The sequence below is a fragment of the Arachis hypogaea genome, chromosome 18 (genome assembly GCF_003086295.3).
Source record: "Arachis hypogaea cultivar Tifrunner chromosome 18, arahy.Tifrunner.gnm2.J5K5, whole genome shotgun sequence".
Classification (NCBI taxonomy): Eukaryota; Viridiplantae; Streptophyta; class Magnoliopsida; order Fabales; family Fabaceae; genus Arachis; species Arachis hypogaea.
In genome coordinates this window covers 52,305,585-52,327,446 of record NC_092053.1, presented here as the reverse complement: position 1 = coordinate 52,327,446, position 21,862 = coordinate 52,305,585, and the positions used below count along the sequence as shown (strand labels likewise).

Sequence of the window (21,862 nt, the reverse complement as noted above, 5' to 3'; positions counted from 1 at the left end):
GACTTGTGCCTACCAGCAGGCAGAGGTAGCTCTCCTCTCCATGACTTTTGACTATGAGGTGCTTAGGTGCGTGATCGCTACACCAGATGCTTCCTGGGTGATGGATTCGAGCAACACAAAGCCCAAGGGCATGCTATTTGCATATCTGACTAGGGAGGCTAGGACTTGGCAACAAATATTTGCCCACTATGTCTTCCCTACCACTCACTTTTCAGAGATTCCGATGGATATGCTAGTCTTGATTGGGTGTGTCATGGAGGGGAAGAAGGTATATTTTCCCCGACTGATTAGGCATAGCATGTGGAGAGCTCATATTCGCGGCTTGTTACCATTTCTGACACTGGTTACTAGCTTAGCTGAGCTAGCTGATGTCCCGTGGGAGGACAATGACGTGACACCACCACCACCAGATGACGATGACAAGGAAATTACTATTCCCTGGGGTATATGGGTGCACGAGAAACCCCCGACTAGCCGCCGTTCTCGAGTTAGAGTGGTAGCCGAGGCAGCTAGACCTTCACCCTCAACAGCAGCTGGACCCTCTCCTTCCACATCAGCACCTGAGCCGACCTATCTGTTAGTGCAGCACCTTCTTCGCTTCATGGAGCGCTTCGAGCGTCGTGTTATGCGACGTTTCGATCGCTTAGACCAGGCGGCTGCATCACAGGGTATCGAGCTTCCTCTACTTCCAGAGTCTTCCGCCTCCGATGAGCAGGATCCGGAGGAGGAGCATAATGAGGGGCCGATACAGCAGGAGGCACCACCAGAGACGTAGACCACCACTGAGGTCCAGCAGCCTCCTAAGGTCCAGCATGACATTCCGGAGCCACAGCCAGTACCTGAGCCACAGTCAGTGCCACCTCCAGTCCCACAGCCCGAGCCTGAGCAGGAGCCACAGCCTGGTGCGATTGTTGACCCCCATCCCGAGCTTCAGTAGTAGCATCGAGGACGATGCTTAATTCTAAAGTGTGGGGAGGTCACCGTTCGTAACCGGTGCTTATATCTATGTGGTGAACTTTTGGACTTTTATTTCTACTCGCTGCTACTCTATCTTGTTTTATTCCGCACTTTATGTTCTAGATCATTTTGGATTACTGTACATATTTATGCTTTTCTAGATACTCTTATTTTAGTTGTTGCACACTCTTAGTAGGTATATATATATATATATATATATATTTTGCATCTTAGTTATCGATTGTGGTTAGAAAATTTATGGATTGTTGAAAATCTAGTTGACCCTTTTTATATAAGAAATGTGTTTTGAATGAAAAAAGGGGTAAACTAGGAGAATTTAAAAAAAAAAATTTTCTAAATCACAATTTTGCATTGTAATAAGCTTAATCAATATGATGAAATTTCCAAGAAACTCATTTTTAGGGCACCGCCCCAATTGGTTGAAATTTTTTTAGAACTTGCTTGAGTTATACTTTGTGGATCATGTTTTGAGCTAAGAACACAAGCATGTAAGTTTTGAGCCTTAATTGTGTGGTTACATTATACATAACCACTTATTTTCATTCTTGTGTGTATTATTGACTTCCTATGATTGTAATCTTTGATTTGCTTAATTCTATATGTCCATTACTTTGTGTATACATGCATTTATATGATTGAGGCCGTTGTTCAAATAGCTCACTTACCCAAATAGCCAACCTTTTATCTTCCATTGATAGCCAATATTGAGTCTATGCTTAACCCACTTATTCTTAATTATAGCACAATACAAGCCTAAGTGAAAAACAATAAATGTCCCTTGTTTGGATCTTTGATTAGCTTAGGCTAGTGAGAGTGTTCATCATTTGATTTTGGGAGAGTTGGGAACATTGGGTAGAGATAAAAGTGTTTTTGTGTTTTTGTTGAAAATTCTTGGGAATTGGGAACATACTCATGTATTAATCATATGTAAACCATATGCATTGATGTTCTTGTACATATTTTAGTTAAAAAGAAAAAAAAATATAATAATGAAAAAAAAATAGAAAGAAGAAAAATATAGAAAAAGAAAGAAAAAGAATTGCAATAAAAAGGGAACAAAATGCCCCAAAACTCAAGTTCAATAATAATCAATGCATATGTGTAGTAATCAAAAGAAAATGCATGAGTGATGAGCGGATAATTTATACGCTTTTTGGCATTGTTTTTAGTATGTTTTTAGTAGGATCTAGTTACTTTTAGGGATGTTTTTATTAGTTTTTATGTTAAATTCACATTTCTGGACTTTACTATGAGTTTGTGTGTTTTTCTGTGATTTCAGGTATTTTTTGGCAGAAATTGAGGGACTTGAGCAAAAATCAGATTCAGAGGTTGAAGAAGGACTGCTGATGCTGTTGGATTCTGACCTCCCTGCACTCAAAATGGATTTTCTGGAGCTACAGAACTCAAAATGGCGCGCTTCCAATTGAGTTGGAAAGTAGACATCCAGGGCTTTCCAGAAATATATAATAGTCCATACTTTGGCCAAGTTTAGACGACGCAAACTGCCGTTCAACGCCAGCTCTCTGCCCAATTCTGGCATCTAGCGCCAGAAAAGGAGCCAAAACCAGAGTTGAACGCCCAAACTGGCACAAAAGCTGGTGTTCAACTCCAGAAAGGACCTCTACACGTGCAACACTCAAGCTCAGCCCAAGCACACACCAAGTGGGCCCCGGAAGTGGATTTATGCATCAATTACTTACTTCTGTAAACCCTAGTAGCTAGTTTATTATAAATAGGACCTTTTACTATTGTATTAGGTATCTTTGATCAGTTGTATGCTATCTTAGATCACGTTTGAGGGCTGGCCTCTCGGCCATGCCTGGACTCTCACTTATGTATTTTTAACGGTAGAGTTTCTACACTCCATAGATTAAGGTGTGGAGCTCTGCTGTTCTTCAAAGATTAATGCAAAGTACTACTGTTTTCTATTCAATTCATCTTATTTCGCATCTAAGATATTCATTCGTACTTCAATCTGAATGTGATGAACGTGATAATCATCATCATTCCCTACGAACGCGTGCCTGACAACCACTTCCGTTCTACTTTAGACTGAATGAGTATCTCTTAGATCTCCTAACCAGAATCTTCGTGGTGTAAGCTAGAATGATGGCGGCATTCAAGAGAATCCGGAAGGTCTAAACCTTGTCTGTGGTATTCCGAGTAGGATTCAATGATTGGATGACTGTGACGAGCTCCAAACTCGCGATTGTGGGGCGTTAGTGACAGACGCAAAAGGATAGTAAATCCTATTCCAGCATGATCGAGAACCGACAGATGAATAGCCGTGCCGTGACAGGGTGCGTTGACCATTTTCACTGAGAGGATAAGATGAAGCCATTGACAAGGGTGATGCCTCCAGACGATTAGCCGTGCCGTGACAGGGCATTGGATCATTTTCCCGAGAGATGACCGAAAGTAGCCATTGACAGTGGTGATGTATCACATAAAGCCAGCCATGGAAAGGAGTAAGATTGATTGGATGAAGATAGCAGGAAAGCAGAGGTTCAGAGGAACAAAAGCATCTCTATTCGTTTATCTGAAACTCTCACCAATGATTTACATAAGTATTTCTATCCCTATTTTATTATATTATTTTCGAAAACTCCATAACCATTTGATATCCGCCTGACTGAGATTTACAAGGTGACTATAGCTTGCTTCATACCAACAATCTTCGTGGGATTCGACCCTTACTCACGTAAGGTATTACTTGGACGACCCAGTGCACTTGCTGGTTAGTTATGCGAAGTTGTGAAGATATGTTTAGACCATGGTCCTGTGCATCCGTTTTTGGTGCCATTGCCAGGGAATCAATTTTGAACAACAATTCACAACCTGAGTAGCAATTTCGCATACCAAGTTTTTGGCGCCGTTGCCGGGGATTGTTCGAGTATGGACAACTGACGGTTCATCTTGTTGCTCAGATTAGGTAATTTTCTTTTTGTTTTCCCTTCAAAAATTTTTCAAAAATCTTTCAAAAATTTTCCTTTTGTTTTCGAAAAAAAATAATAAAAATAATGTTTTCAAAAAAATAAATTATTCTATGGCTTCAAAATTTTTAAGAATGAATTCTAGTGTTTCATGAAGCATGTGAAGCCTGGCTGGCTGTAAAGCCATGTCTAAATTCATTTGGACTGAGGCTTCCAAACCATCAGCATAGAGGCAAGTTACATATTTGATAAGTAATGAGCAGTATATTCTGATATCTTTCTGAAGCTTAGCTGGCCATTGGCCATGTCTAGTGTTTTGGACCGGAGCTTTCATTGAAAGTTTGGCTGGCTAGTGAGCCATGTCTAATTCCTGGACTGAAGCTTTAGACTAAGAATGCAAGATTCCTGGAATTCATGTTAAAAATTTTGGAATCCTTATTTTTTCTTTTTCATATAATTTTCGAAAAAAATCCAAAAAAAATTAGAAAATCATAAAAATAAAAAATATTTTTGTTTCTTGTTTGAGTCTTGAGTCATATCATAAGTTTGGTGTCAATTGCATATGCATCTTGCATTTTTCGAAAATTCATGCATTCATAGTGTTCTTCATGATCTTCAAGTTGTTCTTAGTAAGTCTTCTTATTTGATCTTGATGTTTTCTTGTTTTGCATCTTTAGTTGTTTTTCATGTGCATTTTTCATTTGTTAGAGTCTAAACATGAAAGATTTCTAAGTTTGGTGTCTTACATGTTTTCTTTGCATATAAAAATTTTCAAAAAAAATGTTCTTGATGTTCATCATGATCTTCAAAGTGTTCTTGGTGTTCATCTTGACATTCATAGCATTCTTGCATGCATTCATTGTTTTGATCCAAAAATTTTCATGCATTGCATCATTTTCATGTTTTTCATAAAAATTTCAAAAATAAAAAAAAATATCTTTCCCTTTTTCTCCTCATCAAATTCGAAAATTTGAATTGACTTTTTCAAAATTTTTAAAATCTAGTTGTTTCTTATGAGTCAAATCAAATTTTCAATTTGAAAATCTTATCTTTTTCAAAATCTTTTTCAAAAATCAAATCTTTTTCATTTTTCTTAGTTATTTTCGAAAATTTCAAAAATATTTTTTAAAAATATTTTTCTTAATTTTACATTATATTTTCGAAAATAACATCATCAATTAATGTTTTGATTCAAAAATTTCAAGTTTGTTACTTGTTAAGAAAGATTCAAACTTTAAGTTCTAGAATCATATCTTATGATTTCTTGTGAATCAAGTTATTAATTGTGATTTTAAAAATCAAATCTTTTTCAAAACTAATTTCAATAATATCTTTTCAAAAATATCTTCTTATCTTATCTTTTTCAAAATATCTTTTCTAACTTCCTAACTTCTTATCTTTTCAAAATTGATTTTCAAAGTTGTTTCAACCAACTAACTAACTTTTTGTTTGTTTCTTAACTTTTGCAAAACTATCTAACTAACTCTCTCTCTCTCTAATTTTCGAAAATATCTTCCCTCTTTTTCAAAAATTTCTTTTTTTATTAACTAATTATTTTTATTTTTGATTTTAAAATTTTTCGAAAAAAATACTAACCTTTTTCAAAAACTATTTTCGAAAATCACTAACTCTTTTTCAAAAATTATTTTCAAAAATTCTCCCTCTCCCATCTTATTCTATTTATTTATTCATTTACTAACATCTCATCTCACATTTCTGCCCTCCTCACAGTTGTGTTTCTTTCTTTACATCATATTCTTTGTTTCCCTCTTTTCTTCCACTCACAAAGGGATCCCTATATTGTGGTATAAAGGATCCATATTATTATTATTATTATTATTTTTGTGCCCTCTTCTTTGTCATATGAGCAGGAGCAAGGACAAGAATATTCTTGTTGAAGCAGATCCAGAACCTGAAAGGACTTTGAAGAGAAAATTAAGAGAAGCTAAATTACAACAATCCAGAGATAACCTTTCAGAAATTTTCGAACAGGAAGAGGAGATGGCAGCCGAAAATAATAATAATGCAAGGAGGATGCTTGGTGACTTTACTGCACCTAATTCCAATTTACATGGAAGAAGCATCTCCATTCCTGCCATTGGAGCAAACAACTTTGAGCTGAAACCTCAATTAGTTTCTCTGATGCAGCAGAACTGCAAGTTTCATGGACTTCCATCTGAAGATCCTTTTCAGTTCTTAACTGAATTCTTGCAGATATGTGATACTGTTAAGACTAATGGAGTAGATCCTGAAGTCTACAGGCTCATGCTTTTCCCTTTTGCTGTAAGAGACAGAGCTAGAATATGGTTGGACTCTCAACCTAAAGATAGCTTGAACTCTTGGGTTAAGTTGGTCACGGCTTTCTTAGCCAAGTTCTTTCCTCCTCAAAAGCTGAGCAAGCTTAGAGTGGATGTTCAGACCTTCAAACAGAAAGAAGGTGAATCCCTCTATGAAGCTTGGGAAAGATACAAACAGTTGACCAAAAAGTGTCCTTCTGACATGCTTTCAGAATGGACCATCCTGGATATATTCTATGATGGTTTATCTGAGTTATCAAAGATGTCATTGGATACTTCTGCAGGTGGATCCATTCACCTAAAGAAAACGCCTGCAGAAGCTCAAGAACTCATTGACATGGTCGCTAATAACCAGTTCATGTACACTTCTGAGAGGAATCCTGTGAGTAATGGGACGCCTATGAAGAAGGGAGTTCTTGAAATTGATACTCTGAATGCCATATTGGCTCAGAATAAAATATTGACTCAGCAAGTCAATATGATTTCTCAGAGTCTGAATGGAATGCAAGCTACATCCAACAGTACTCAAGAGGCTTCTTATGCAGAAGAAGCTTATGATCCTGAAAACCCTGCAATGGCAGAGGTGAATTACTTAGGTGAACCTTATGGAAACACCTATAACTCATCATGGAGAAATCATCCAAATTTCTCATGGAAGGATCAAAAGCCTCAACAAGGCTTTAATAATGGTGGAAGAAACAGGTTTAGCAATAGCAAGCCTTTTCCATCATCCACTCAGCAACAGACAGAGAACTCTGAACAAAATACTTCTAATTTAGCAAACTTAGTCTCTGATCTATCTAAGGCCACTATAAGTTTCATGAATGAAACAAGATCTTTCATTAGAAATCTGGAAGCACAAGTGGGCCAGCTGAGTAAAAGGATCACTGAAATCCCTCTTAGTACTCTCCCAAGCAATACAGAAGAGAATCCAAAAGGAGAGTGCAAGGCCATTGACATAAGCACCATGGCCGAACCTGTAAGGGAAGGAGAGGACGTGAATCCCAAGGAGGAAGACCTCCTGGGACGTCCAGTGACCAATAAGGAGCTTCCCTCTGAGGAACCAAAGGACTCTGAGGCTCATCTAGAGACCATAGAGATTCCATTAAACCTCCTTATGCCCTTCATGAGCTCTGATGAGTATTCCTCTTCTGAAGAGAATGAGGATGTTACTGAAGAGCAAGCTGCCAAGTTCCTTGGTGCAATCATGAAGCTGAATGCCAAATTATTTGGTATTGATAACTGGGAAGTTGAACCTCCCTTGTTCATCAATGAACTAAGTGATCTGGATCAACTGACATTGCCTCAGAAGAGACAGGATCCTGGAAAGTTCATAATACCCTGTACCATAGGCACCATGATCTTTAAGGCTCTGTGTGACCTTGGTTCAGGAATAAACCTCATGCCCCTCTCTGTAATAGAGAAACTGGGAATCTATGGGGTGCAAGCTGCTAAAATCTCATTAGAGATGGCAGACAATTCAAGAAAACAGGCATATGGACAAGTAGAGGACGTGTTAGTAAAGGTTGAAGGCCTTTACATCCCTGCTGATTTCATAGTCCTGGATACTGGAAAGGAAGAGGATGAATCCATAATCCTAGGAAGACCTTTCCTGGCCACAGCAAGAGCTGTGATTGATGTTGACAGAGGTGAACTAGTCCTTCAATGGAATGAGGACTCTCTTGCGTTTAAAACTCAAGGATCTCCCTCTGCAACCATAGAGAGGAAGCATGAAAAGCTTCTCTCAAAGCAGAGTCAAACAAAGCTCCCACAGTCAAACTCTAAGTTTGGTGTTGGGAGGCCACAACCAAACTCTAAGTTTGGTGTTGAACTCCCATATCCAAACTCTAAGTTTGGTGTTGGAGAGTCTCAACAAAGCTCTGCACATCTGTGAGGCTCCATGAGAGCCCACTGTCAAGCTATTGACATTAAAGAAGCGCTTGTTGGGAGGCAACCCAATTTTTATTTATCTAACAATATTTTTCTTAGTTATATGTCTTTATAAGTTCATGATCATGAGGAGTCACAAAATAAATATAAAAATTGAAAACGGAATAAAAAAACAGCAGAAGAAAAATCACACCCTGGAGGAGCATCTGCCTGGCGTTCAACGCCAGAACAGAGCATGGTTCTGGCGCTGAACGCCCAAAATGGGCAGCATCCTGGCGCTGAACGCCCAGAACAAGCATGGTTCTGGCGTTCAACGCCAGAAATGGCAACAAATGGGCGTTGAACGCCCAAAATGGGCACCAACCTGGCGCTGAACGCCCAGAGTTGTGTGCAAAGGCATTTTACATGCCTAATGGGTGCAGGGATGTAAATCCTTGACACCTCAGGATCTGTGGACCCCACAGGATCATCTCAGGATCTGTGGACCCCACAGGATCCCCACCTACCTCCACTCACTTCTTCTCACCCCTCTTTCACACAATCCCATAAACACTCTTCCCCAAAACTCTTCACCAATCACCTCAATCTCTCTTCCCCATCACCTCTTCACCACTCACATCCATCCACTCTTCCCCATAAACCTACCTCATAAACCCCACCTACCTTCAAAATTCAAAACCATTTTCCCACCCAAACCCACCCATATGGCCGAAACCTTCCCCCCTCCCTTCCCTATATAAAGCCCTCCATTCTTCTTCAAATTCACACAACACAAACCCTCTATACCCTTCTTGGCCGAACCATATCACTTTCTCCCTCTCCTCCATTTCTTCTTCTTCTTCATCTATTCTTTCTTTTATTGCTCGAGGGCGAGCAAAATTCTAAGTTTGGTGTGGTAAAAGCATAAGCTTTTTGTTTTTCCATTACCATTGATGGCACCTAAGACCGGAGAATCCTCTAGAAAGGGGAAAGGGAAGACAAAAGCTTCCACCTCCGAGTCATGGGAGATGGAAAGGTTCATCTCTAAAGCCCATCAAGACCACTTCTATGATGTTGTGGCCAAGAAGAAGGTGATCCCTGAGGTCCCTTTCAAACTCAAAAGAAATGAGTATCCGGAGATCCGACATGAAATTCAAAGAAGAGGTTGGGAAGTTCTAACAAATCCCATCCAACAAGTCGGCATCCTAATGGTTCAAGAGTTCTATGCCAATGCATGGATCACCAAGAACCATGATCAAAGTAAGAACCCAGATCCAAAGAACTATGTTACAATGGTTCGGGGGAAATACTTAGATTTTAGTCCGGAGAATGTGAGGTTGGCGTTTAACTTGCCCATGATGCAAGGAGATGAACGCCCCTACACTAGAAGGGTCAACTTTAATCAAAGGTTGGACCAAGTCCTTATGGACATATGTGTAGAAGGAGCTCAATGGAAGATTGACTCCAAAGGCAAGCCGGTTCAACTAAGAAGATTGGACCTCAAGCCTGTAGCTAGAGGATGGTTGGAGTTCATTCAATGCTCAATCATTCCCACTAGCAACCGGTCTGAAGTTACTATAGACCGGGCCATCATGATCCATAGCATCATGATTGGAGAAGAGGTGGAAGTTCATGAGATTATACCTCAAGAACTCTACAAGGTGGCTGACAAGTCCTCCACTATGGCAAGGTTAGCCTTTCTTCACCTCATTTGCCACCTATGCAATTTGGCTGGGATTGACATAGAGGGAGATATCCTCATTAAAGAGGACAAGCCCATCACTAAGAAGAAGATGGAGCAAGCAAGAGAGCCCATTCATGGAGCTCAAGAGGCGCAAGAAGCTCATTACCATGAGATCCCGGAGATGCCTCAGATGCACTTTCCTCCACAAAATTATTGGGAGCAAATCAACACCTCCCTAGGAGAATTGAGTTCCAATATGGGACAACTAAGGGTGGAACATCAAGAGCACTCCATCATGCTTCATGAAATAAGAGAAGATCAAAAAGCAATGAGGGAGGAGCAACAAAGACAAGGAAGAGACATAGAAGAGCTCAAGGACATCATTGGTTCCTCAAGAAGGAAACGCCACCATCACTAAGGTGGATTCATTCCTTGTTCTTGTTTCTTCTGTTTTTCGTTTTCTATGTTATGTGCTTATCTATGTTTGTGTCTTCATTACATGATCATTAGTAGTTAGTAACTATGTCTGAAAGTTATGAATGTCCTATGAATCCATCACCTCTCTTAAATGAAAAATGTTTTAATTCAAAAGAACAAGAAGTACATGAGTTTCAAATTTATCCTTGAACTTAGTTTAATTATATTGATGTGGTGACAATGCTTCTTGTTTTCTGAATGAATGCTTGAATAGTGCATATGTCTTTTGAAGTTGTTGTTTAAGAATGTTAAATATGTTGGCTCTTGAAAGAATGATGACTAGGAGACATGTTATTTGATAATCTGAAAAATCATAAAAATGATTCTTGAAGCAAGAAAAAGCAGCAAAGAACAAAGCTTGCAGAAAAAAAAAATAGGCGAAAAAAAATATAGAAAGAAAAAGAAAAAGCAAGCAGAAAAAGCCAAAAGCTCTTAAAACCAAGAGGCAAGAGCAAAAAGCCAATAACCCTTAAAACCAAAAGGCAAGGGCAAATAAAAAGGATCCCAAGGCTTTGAGCATCAGTGGATAGGAGGACCTAACGGAATAAAATCCTGGTCTAAGCGGCTAAACCAAGCTGTCCCTAACCATGTGCTTGTGGCGTGTAGGTGTCAAGTGAAAACTTGAGACTGAGCGGTTAAAGTCAAGGTCCAAAGCAAAAGAAGAGTGTGCTTAAGAACCCTGGACACCTCTAATTGGGGACTTTAGCAAAGCTGAGTCACAATCTGAAAAGGTTCACCCAATTATGTGTCTCTGGCATTTATGTATCCGGTGGTAATACTGGAAAACAAAGTGCTTAGGGCCATGGCCAAGACTCATAAAGAAGCTGTGTTCAAGAATCATCATACTGAACTAGGAGAATCAATAACACTATCTGAACTCTGAGTTCCTATAGATGCCAATCATTCTGAACCTCAATGGATAAAGTGAGATGCCAAAACTATTCAAGAGGCAAAAAGCTATAAGTCCCGCTCATTTGATTGGAGCTATGTTTCATTGATAGTTTGAAATTTATAATATATTCTCTTCTTTTTATCCTATTTGATTTTCAGTTGCTTGGGGACAAGCAACAATTTAAGTTTGGTGTTGTGATGAGCGGATAATTTATACGCTTTTTGGCATTGTTTTTAGTATGTTTTTAGTAGGATCTAGTTACTTTTAGGGATGTTTTCATTAGTTTTTATGTTAAATTCACATTTCTGGACTTTACTATGAGTTTGTGTGTTTTTTTGTGATTTCAGGTATTTTCTGGCTAAAATTGAGGGACTTGAGCAAAAATCAGATTCAGAGGTTGAAGAAGGACTGCTGATGTTGTTGGATTCTGATCTCCCTGCACTCAAAATGGATTTTCTGGAGCTACAGAACTCAAAATGGCGCGCTTCTAATTAAGTTGGAAAGTAGACATCCAGGGCTTTCCAGCAATATATAATAGTCCATACTCTGGCTGAGTTTAGATGACACAAACTGGCATTCAACGCCAGCTCTCTGCCCAATTCTGGCGTCTAGCGCCAGAAAAGGAGCCAAAACCAGAGTTGAACGCCCAAACTGGCACAAAAGCTGGCGTTCAACTCTAGAAAGGACCTCTACACGTGTAACACTCAAGCTCAGCCCAAGCACACACCAAGTGGGCCCCGGAAGTGGATTTATGCATCAATTACTTACTTCTGTAAACCCTAGTAGCTAGTTTATTATAAATAGGACCTTTTACTATTGTATTAGGTATCTTTGATCAGTTGTATGCTATCTTAGATCACGTTTGAGGGCTGGCCTCTCGGCCATGCCTGGACTCTCACTTATGTATTTTTAACGGTAGAGTTTCTATACTCCATAGATTAAGGTGTGGAGCTCTGCTGTTCTTCAAAGATTAATGCAAAGTACTACTGTTTTCTATTCAATTCATCTTATTTCGCTTCTAAGATATTCATTCGTACTTCAATCTGAATGTGATGAACGTGACAATCATCATCATTCCCTACGAACGCGTGCCTGACAACCACTTCCGTTCTACTTTAGACTGAATGAGTATCTCTTAGATCTCCTAACCAGAATCTTCGTGGTGTAAGCTAGAATGATGGTGGCATTCAAGAGAATCCGGAAGGTCTAAACCTTGTCTGTGGTATTCCGAGTAGGATTCAATGATTGGATGACTGTGACGAGCTCCAAACTCGCGATTGCGGGGCGTTAGTAACAGACGCAAAAGGATAGTAAATCCTATTCCAGCATGATCGAGAACCGACAGATGAATAGTCGTGCCGTGACAGGGTGCGTTGACCATTTTCACTGAGAGGATAAGATGAAGCCATTGACAAGGGTGATGCCTCCAGACGATTAGCCGTGCCGTGATAGGGCATTGGATCATTTTCCCGAGAGATGACTGAAAGTAGCCATTGACAGTGGTGATGTATCACATAAAGCCAGCCATGGAAAGGAGTAAGATTGATTGGATGAAGATAGCAGGAAAGTAGAGGTTCAGAGGAACGAAAGCATCTCTATTCGCTTATCTGAAACTCTCACCAATGATTTACATAAGTATTTCTATCCCTATTTTATTATATTATTTTTGAAAACTCCATAACCATTTGATATCCGCCTGACTGAGATTTACAAGGTGACTATAGCTTGCTTCATACCAACAATCTCCGTGGGATTCGACCCTTACTCACGTAAGGTATTACTTGGACGACCCAGTGCACTTGCTGGTTAGTTATGCGAAGTTGTGAAGATATGTTTAGACCATGGTCCTGTGCATCCGTTTTTGGTGCCATTGCCAGGGAATCAATTTCGAACAACAATTCACAACCTGAGTAGCAATTTCGCATACCAATGAGTGTGTGAAAAAAGTGAAAAAATGGGTAGTTAGGTTTGTTTAGAATCGTATAGGTTGTCATAGGTTAGGTGGGAAGTTTAAGTTAATCAAAGATTCAAATTTCTAGCCCACTTGACCACATGCATCCTGCCTTGACCCTAGCCCCATTACAACCTATGGGAAAGCCCTCATGATATTTGTATGCATGCATAAAGTAATTGTTGATTGTTAGATGAAGAACAAATCTTGGAGAGCATGATTAGGGGAGAATTGAGTGAATCAACCCCATACACTTTAGTGACTAGAGCGGATACACATCTGGTGAGGGTTCGATTGCTCAATTACATGTTTCCACCTATGATCATCTTTTCTTGCAAGTTTGTTAAATTTTTCAATAATTCAATCCAATTGTGGTTTGCTTAATTGCTAATGCCTTAACCCTTGTGCTCACATGTGTACTCTTGGAAATTGACTTGTTTTGATTAAGCTATTGCATTCATATAGATAAATTGCATTTAGTTAGTAGTTTGCATTGAATAAATGTGATACCCTTTGCTTCTTTTTCAATTTTTAGCATGAGGACATGCTTAGTTTAAGTGTGGGGAGATTTGATAAACCCCGATTTCGTGGTTTATTTTGTGCTTATTTTGGGGGATTTATTCACCTTTTCCCATATTTATTCAATGAAATAGCATGGTTTCATAATTCTCCTTTGAATTGTGCTTAAATATAAAAACATGCTTTTTAGGCTCTAATTTGGTGATTTTAGATCCACCTTAATTCCATTCGATGCCTTGATGTGTTTGTTAAGTAATTTCAGGATCATAAGGCAAGTATTGGATGGAAGGAATAAGGAGAAAAGCATGCAAAGAGGAGAATGCATGAAGAAACAAAGAGTTGAAATGTACCAATGGACGCGCACGCGTACAAGGCGCGCAAGCGCAAAAGTGGTTTCTCAGAGGACGTGCACGCGCACATACTGCTTCCGCGCAGATTGGGAATTTGCCAGCGACGCGCACGCGCGCGCGCGCGCCGATACTCTTACTTGGCCCACTTAATGGCAAAATATTAGGGGCGATTTCTGAGCTGCCCAGGCCCAATTTCAAGTTGTTTCTGAGTGTATTTCATGCAGAATTGAAGTCCAAGCAAGGGGAGAAGCAATTAGTTGTAGATATAGCATCATGTAGGTTAGTTTCTAGAGAGAGAAGCTCCCTCTTCTCTCTAGATTAGGTTAGGATTAGGTTAGGTTATTTCAATTCCATGTTTAATTCCTTGCTTTTATCTTAATTCTTCTATGATCTCTTGCTTCTACACTTTCATGCTCTCAGTTTGTAATGTCAATTTTACTTTCATGCTCTCTTTTACATTCATGCACTCATGTTGACTTTGAATTTCTTTTAATGCAATTTGATGTTAATGTTTTTTTTCATTGATGATTGAATGGTGAGTTTTTATATTTCTTGCAATTGATAGTTGGTAGAATTACTTTTATTACACTTTTACTAAGCTCTTCTTTACCACCCACTAAGTGTTTGACAAAATGCTTGGTTGGGCTTTAGAGTAGATTTTGAGCATTCTTGGCTTGGAGAGAGTAATTAGGCAATCTTGAGTCATGGAAACCCAACCTATGTTGGTAATCTAGAGTTGTTAGCTAGTACCGTTTCCATTAACGCTAATCTTTTACTAATTTGATTAGTAAGTTGGTTAGGACTTTTGGATTGGGATTAGCTAGTCTCGTTAGACTTTCTCCCTAATTGTTGGAGATGACGTAATGAGATAAATTCTTGTTTGTAATGGTAACATGATTAATTGGTTTCGTTTGACATTCTCCCGATGTGTGAGTTAGCTAAACAAGGCGAATTAATCATTGCATGACTAGGATAGAGAGCCTATGACCTCAATTCAATGCCATGAATGTCTCTTTTCTTTAATTGTTTCTTTAAATTGTTTGCTTGATTTACTTTTCTTGCACGTTTAAATTCCTTGTCTGATCACCAACCAATCAAAACCCCTTTTTCCCCTCCATAGCCAATACACATGCACTCCATTGATTCCTAGGGAGACGACCCGGAGTCCAAATACTTCGGTAACTTTTCATTGGGGATTGTTAATCGTGACAACACCACAAATTTTTGCATGAGAGGACTATTGTTGGTTTAGAAACTATACCTTGCAACGAGTTTCTATTTGTGAAATTCTAGACCATCAAAAGGCCGATCATCAGTACCTTGGAAGGTGTTGTTGCCGAAAAAGTTGATCAAATCCTCGTGGCTCCTTCCATCTTTGATTGTTTCGACCTTGATGCATGTTCCTGTTATAGCTTCCATTCCTTACAACAACATTGGAACCAAACTCAAAGCGACATGGGTGAGAATTCATAGTAGCTAATAAAAATTAAAAACAAAAATAAAAACAAATAAACAAGTAAAAAGCAAATATTTACAATAACCAATAATAAGGCACACAATTGCAATTCCCCGGCAATAGCGCCATTTTGACGAACGGATTTTCTGCTAGTAAAGAAATTCACAAAATAAATTCTCATTGCAAGTATAGTTTCTAAATCAGCAAAGAATCCTTTCGTACAAAAGTTTGGTTGTCACTTAAGCAAACCCAATAAAATTTATAACCGAAGTATTTAAACCTTGGGTCGTCTCTCAAGGAATTACAGGGAAGTATGATTTATTATTGGTTATGGAAAAAGTATCTTTTTGGGTTTTTGAAATAGGGAACAAGGAAATAAATTGGCAAGAAAGTAAATTAATAACTAGAAAAACTCATGGCAAGGTATGAGAACTGGAAATCCTATCCTAGTTATCCTTATCAATTGTGATGATAATTGTTTATTGCTCCCACTTAGTTAACCCTTACTAAATAAAGGAAAGTCAAGTGGATTGATTAATGGGATTTCTCAAGTCCTAGTCAACTCCTAAGAAAAGACTAGCTTTAGAGGGATCCAAACTAATTAAAAAATTCTAATTCCCAATCAACAAAGGAGTTTGATAACTCAAGTGTCACCAAGTACTCAACCAAGCTAAGAATGTAAAAAGCTAGATTAAAATCATAAATATGAAAATACCTCAAATTGCATTAAATAAGAAATTCAAATTAAACATGAAAATTCATAAATCAAATAGCAGCATAAAGTAAGCAACAAAGGAAATAAATAAACTAGAATGCTAGAATAAATAAAAGTAGAAGAGAAACTAAATTAAAGGAACATTGAACCTGGAATGGGGAAGAAGTAAACCTAACCTAAGAGAAATCCTAAATCCAAAAAACTAAGAGAGAGGAGAGAGCCTCTCTCTCTAAAAACTACATCTAAAACCTAAAATTGTGAATAATGAATGTTGATGATGAATATCTGTGATTCCTCCATTCTGCAGCCTCTATTCTGTGTTTCTGGGCTTGGATTCGGGCCGAAGATGAGCCCAGAAATCGCTGAGGGCATTTTCTGCAACTTTCTGCATGTAGCATCTGTCACGCGTGTGTGTCATTTGGCGGTTTTTCTTGTCACGCGTAAGCATCAGTCACGCATACGCGTCGTTTGTATTTTGCGCTTGGCATGCGTTCGCGTCGTCCATGCGTGCGCGTCGCTGCTCGTTTCTCAAATACTTCATTTTTCTTGTTCCTTCCACTTTTTGCATGTTTCCTTTCCATCCTCTAAGCCATTCTTGCCCTATAAAGCCTGAAAATACTTTAACATACAGATCACGGCATCGAATGGTAATAAAGGATAATTAAAATTAACCGTTTTAAGGCCTAAGGAACATGTTTTGACATATATCACAGAATTAGGAAGGATTTGTAAAACCATGCAAATAATGTGAATAAGTGAGCAAAGACTTGATAAAAACCACTCAATTGAGCACAAGATAAATCATAAAATAGTGGTTTATCACACGCCAAGCTGGGCGTGGCACGCCAAGCCCATCACACACCATGGGCGTGCCATTTGAACCCTTGGGCGTGGCACGCCAGTTCATCAATCCAGAAGAGAACAATCACTTGGGCGTGCCACTTGGTATCGAAGGCGTGGCACGCCAGTTCTTGTCCATCACTTGGGCGTGCCACTTAAAGACCCAGGCGTGGCACGCCAAGCTTGTAGGAGTCATCTTAAGATGGGCGTGCCACTTGAACATCAAGGTGTGGCACGCCAGTACAAGTTTCCAGAGAAGAGGTTGAAGGTCCAAGCACCTGGGCGTGCCACTTGGTGTCGAAGGCGTGGCACGCCAGCTCTCATGCTCACTTGGGCATGCCACTTGAAGACCCAGGCGTGGCACACCAACACTAGAGAAAGCCAAGCGAAGCTGGGCGTGCCACTTGAGGTCGAAGGCATGGCACGCCAACTCTCATTATTCACCTGGGTGTGCCACTTGAATGCTGGGCGTGGCATGCCAGCTACTGGAGCAAGGAAAAATGCTGGGCGTGCCACTTGCGGTTGAAAGCGTGGCACGCGAACTCTCATTAGTTACCCGGGTGTGCCACTTGAATGCTGGGCGTGGCACGCCAGCTACTGGAGCAAGGAAGAATGCTGGGCGTGGCACGCCGCCTGGGTGTTGTGATGCCAGGGCATCTTAGGCTAGTTTCACTAGCTTTTTTCTTTGTTTTTAATAGGTTTTATGCACTTTCTTGAGTTATAAGTAAGAAATTGGGGTAAAAATTCATGCATGCCTGGATTCATCCAACCATAGTTAATTTGATGCAATTTCATGAGAATTATGCTATAATTACTTGTGTGCTAAGAATGATGAGAATTCTCATGACTTTAGCAAGGCTTTGATGCATGTATTGGTTGATGACAGGTGAAGCAAGGCATGCAAGGAAGTTGAAGAAGGAGCATGAAAAGGATGAAGAGGAAGCAACGTTGGTGGCCAAGTTGGACCACCAACGTTGGCTCAAACGTTGGAAGAGATGCAGAGTAATTCTCTGCATGGTTTACTGGTACTCACGTTTGAGGGCATGTTGGCAAGCCAATGTTACCCCCAACATTGTGATAAAAAGTTCAATTCTGGAGCTGGATGAATTCTGAGCGATGCGTATGTGTCTATGACACATACGCGTGAAAGAGCAAAAATTCTATATCCACGTGCAAGCGTGAGTCACACGTACGCATCAACAAATGATCGTTGGAGGTCTAACATTGCCTCAAACATTGCCTCCAACGGCCACGATGAGAAGCCCAGAATTTGGAATTGAAAAAATGTGAATCGACGTGCACGCGTCAGTGACGCGTTCGCATGGAGGGGAAAAATGGCAATGCACACGTAAGCGTGGTGTACGCGCACGCGTGAATAAGCAAAATCTCAGCCTTCACGCGCACGCATGGTGCACGCGTACGCATGAATAAGCAAAATCACAGACTTCACGCTTACGCGTGATGCACGCGTACGCGTGGGTAAGCAGAACGTTGGCCCTCCAACATTGAGTCAAACGCCAATGACAGCAAAGTTATCTGATTTTTCTGAAAGGCATTTGAGTCAACGTTGGCCATCAAATGTTGACTCCAATGTGAAACATCAGAACTTGCAATTCAAACAGATCTCTTCTCAACAGCAAGGAAAACCAATTGGAGCCATTTTCAACCCAATTCCATCAAGGCCAAAAGCCCAATTCAGAGATTGAAAATCAATGGAAGAATGTGTATAAATAGCTTAGAATTTAAGTTAGAGGGGACTTTTTTCGATTACTTTTACTTTTGGTTGAATTTAGTTTTCGGCAATTCTTTCATTTTCAGAATGTATCTTTCAATTCCATTTTTCATTTTGAGAGCTATGAACAACTAAACCCCTTTCATTGGGTTAGGGAGCTCTGTGTAATTCAATGGATCAATAGTAGTTTTTATTCATCTTCTTCTTTCTTTTCTCTTGATTTTGCTAGAAAGCTTTCGTTCTTCATCCAATTGGATAGTTATCTTGGGAAAGAAGTTATTCATAATTGGATCTCCTCGGAACCTTGGAAGAGGAATGAGGAGATTATGCTAGAAATGCTTTCTCACATTGGATTAGATTGGGGTTTGGATGGATATAGTGACATGTAATCCTACCAATACTTTGATCTATGAATTTGTGTGGTATAATCAGTGACCAAACTTTATCTCTTCCAATGAGCACTTAAATCAAGGAATTGGGCGATTGTTCATGCTTAGAGAGATTGGTGAGCCAAGGAATTGGGATCCAATTACTTAAGATTGCCAAGGAGATTAATGAATGCATTGATTGCGAAAGAGGTGAAAATGAATTTGATCCAAAGAATTATACATCTTCGAAACCCAATGAATCCCCCACTCTGATCTATCCATTCTATTTACTTTCTGCTCTTTAATTTCATGCTAATTCTCCATTTCCATTTAATTTCTTGCAATTTAAGCTTCTGTTCCTTATATTCTACAATTTAATTTCTGTTTCTTTAATTTCTTGCAATTTAAGTTTCCCGCCAATTTTACTTTCTGCAATTCTCAACTAAATCTGATCTCGCTCAACTAGCACAATTTTCCAATTAACATTGATCAACCAACCAATCCCTGTGAGATTCAACCTCACTCTACAGTGAGTTTTTGCTTGATGACAATCCGGTGCACTTGCCGGTAGAAAATTGTTGAGAGACGGTTTTTGAGTGAAACAAGTTTATGGCGCCGTTGCCGGGGATTGGTTTTGTATTGACAATTACTAAATTGGAGGATAACTTGATTGAGCACTTTTCTTTTCGTTTGATTTATTGAATTTTAATTTCAGTTGTTCATTTTTGTTCTCTGTAATTTTTAGCTATTTCTCTTTAATTTCTCTTACTTCTTTACTTTCCAGCAAAAACCCACTAACTCATTAACTGTTTGATTAATTACCTCAATTGCTCTAACCACTCTTTTTCATTAATTGTAAAATTCTTCACTTGCTGGTTACTGCTTGTTGTGCTACTTGTATGACAGGTAGAAGAGAGGTTTCAACCTCTTTTGACAGTGAACCGGAAAGAACCTTCCTGAGATTAAGGAGGGAAGTAAGAGGAAAGAGGGATGTCGGTGCAGGAGAAGAGGAGGAAGACTTCGATATAACTATGGAGGATGATATGGAAAACCATCATGAAGGAGAGGTAAACAATCACGCTAGAAGAGGTGGAGCCAACCCTGCTGGACAAGAGAGGAGAGTTTTGGGATCATACATCAATCCAAACCCAGGAAACTGTGGTAGCAGTATTCAAAAGCCAACTATCCATGGTAATAATTTCGAATTGAAGCCTCATCTCATAACTCTTGTGCAAAACAACTATCTTTTGGAGGAAGCGCCAAAGAAGATCCTAATGAGCATCTCACTAAATTCCAAAGGATATGTGACACAGTTAAATCTAATGGTGTTCATCCTGATACCTGTAGATTGCTACTGTTTCCATTTTCTTTGAGGGACAAAGCATCAAAATGGCTTGAATCCTTTCCCAAGGAAAGCTTGACAACCTGGGAAGATGTAATGAATAGATTCTTAACAAGGTTCTACCCTCCACAAAAAGTAAACAGGCTAAGAACTATAGTGCAGACATTCAGACAGCAGAATGGTGAGACTATTTATGAAGCCTGGGAGAGATTCAAGTATTTGACAAGGAAATGCCCCCTGATATGTTTAATGAGTGGGTGCAAATTCATATCTTTTATGAAGGACTGAATCATGAATCAAAAAAGGCTGACTCATCTGGAGGTTTCCTAAATGGTGCACGAAATTGTGATCTCAATGGCGCCAAAAACTTGGTACGCACGATTTTAATCTCGACTCCTTTTCACAACTCCGCACAACTAACCAGCAAGTGCACTGGGTCGTCCAAGTAATAAACCTTACGTGAGTAAGAGTCGATCCCACGGAGATTGTCGGCTTGAAGCAAGGTATGGTCATCTTGTGAATTTTAGTCAGGCAGATTCAAATGGTTATGGGATTGATAATTAAAATATAATTAAAATAGAAAATAAGATAGAGATACTTATGTACTTCATTGGTGGGATTTCAGATAAGCGTATGAAGATGCTTGTTACTTCTGAACCTCTACTTTCCTATTGCTTTCATCCAATCATTCATACTCCTTTTCATGGCAAGCTGTATGTTGGGGGATCACCGTTGTCAATGGCTACCATCCGTCCTCTCAGTGAAAATGGTCCAAATGCGCTGTCACCGCACGGCTAATCATCTGTCAGTTCTCACTCATGTTGGAATAGGATCCATTGATCCTTTTGCGTTTGTCGCTACGCCCAACAATCGCGAGTTTAAAGCTCGTCATAGTCATCCCATCCCAGATCCTACTCGGAATACCACAGACAAGGTTTAGACTTTCCAGATCTCAAGAATGCTGCCAATTGATTCTAGCTTATACCACGAAGACTCCAATCTTTCGGAATGGAGGCTAAGAGATACACACTCAAGCTCGTTTTCATGTAGAACGGAAGTGGTTGTCAGGCACGCGTTCATAGGTAATAATGATGATGAGTGTCACATAATCATCACATTCATCATGTTCTTGGGTGTAAATGAATATCTTAGAATAAGAATAAGCTTGAATTGAATAGAAAAATAATAGTACTTTGCATTAATTCATGAAGAACAGCAGAGCTCCACACCTTAATCTATGGGGTGTAGAAACTCCACCGTTGAAATTACATAAGTGATAATGGTGTTCATTGGCTTCGGCCCCAGAGGGGGAACCAGAATGACCAAGACCTTGCATACAATAGTAAAAAGTCCTATTTATACTAAACTAGTTACTAGGGTTTACAGAGATAAGTAAATGATGCAGAATTCCACTTCAGGAGCCCACATGGTGTGTGCTTGGGCTGAGCATTGAGCTTTA

At 39.5% G+C, this 21,862-nt stretch overlaps 2 non-coding genes across 2 annotated transcripts; both read right to left on the bottom strand.

Moving 5' to 3' along the window:
- Window positions 1-6,308: 6,308 nt before the first annotated feature.
- LOC112773891 (small nucleolar RNA R71) lies at window positions 6,309-6,416 on the bottom strand. Its single transcript, XR_003188415.1, has one exon. It is a non-coding gene; the product is annotated as a small nucleolar RNA R71 (small nucleolar RNA).
- A 14,128-nt stretch (window positions 6,417-20,544) lies between these two features.
- LOC112773577 (small nucleolar RNA R71) lies at window positions 20,545-20,651 on the bottom strand. Its single transcript, XR_003188122.1, has one exon. It is a non-coding gene; the product is annotated as a small nucleolar RNA R71 (small nucleolar RNA).
- Window positions 20,652-21,862: the final 1,211 nt, after the last annotated feature.